Source organism: Octopus bimaculoides, chromosome 18 (assembly GCF_046866305.1).
Source record: "Octopus bimaculoides isolate indiv1 chromosome 18, ASM4686630v1, whole genome shotgun sequence".
NCBI classification, from domain to species: Eukaryota; Metazoa; Mollusca; class Cephalopoda; order Octopoda; family Octopodidae; genus Octopus; species Octopus bimaculoides.
In genome coordinates this window covers 4,075,375-4,076,658 of record NC_142945.1, presented here as the reverse complement: position 1 = coordinate 4,076,658, position 1,284 = coordinate 4,075,375, and positions in this window count along the sequence as shown.

Below are 1,284 nucleotides of genomic sequence, written 5' to 3'. Positions count from 1 at the left end.
AGTTGAATCAAACTGTTATGAACATAAATACATGCATACATGTATGTTTATTGAGTGTGCGTTTATGCACGTTTAAATGAATGTGCACAAGCGCGCATGCATACATGTAAGCTTCTAACACACATACACGCACACATAGAAGACTGTTGTAAGAAATAGAAATAAATCGTGGTTCATGGGTGTTCATCCTCAGCTTTTGGTCCGAACCCTCGCAACGGAGGAGCCGCAACTAAATGCACTTATGGACATTGTAATGGTGTTACGCCGGATCGTAGATTAAGTGTTGCACTTAATATAAAATATTTGAAACTATCCCTAGTCAATATATATATATATATATATATAATAATATTGATATAATATTGTTTATATATATATATATATATATATATATATATATATATATATATAAATATACATATATATATATATATATATATATAATCTATGGAGATCTATAGTAATATCAAAGCTTGCTGCCTCCACTTTCACTATAATATATAAATCAAAAATTTTTTAAAACTTATTTCAGCCTGTTTAAAATTCAAAGTTTTATGAGTTTGACACATTAAGTACTCAGAGCAATTTCCTCAATCTTGGATTACATACGCCATAATCCTGGTTGTTATATATTATTTATACATAAATACAAGCATACATATATAGATAGATATCATGTTCTTTAGGGAGTATAGTGCCACACCAAATTTACCGAACACAACGCTATAATTATGAGGAAATATAAAACAAATGAGTTTATAAAATTGATTATAGCAAAAAATACGAATTTCTTCGCCTTTACTACCAGATTTGGATGGTATTCTGCTATATACATACATACACACACACACACACACACAAACAAACTCTCACACACAGACACACACACACATATATATATATATATCTACATACACATACAAATATATATAATCTTACACACACACACAAAACATACCTCTTGCAGGATCGAACATACCATGAAACTCACAGTAGTAACCATTGAATTAGCATCCAAAAGTGACTACATAGACTCTTACTACATTTATTGAGTACTTTTTCTACCGCTTGGATATTCACGATTATATACATACATACATCAAACATAAATACATATATATGTATTTTATATATATGTATTATATATATACATACATATACATGCATTATATTTACAATGTATATGATATATATTCTTTATATGTAATATATATGTCTGCATTATATATAATATATACAGATGCACACACGCATATACATACACTGACAGAAGTACACACACAT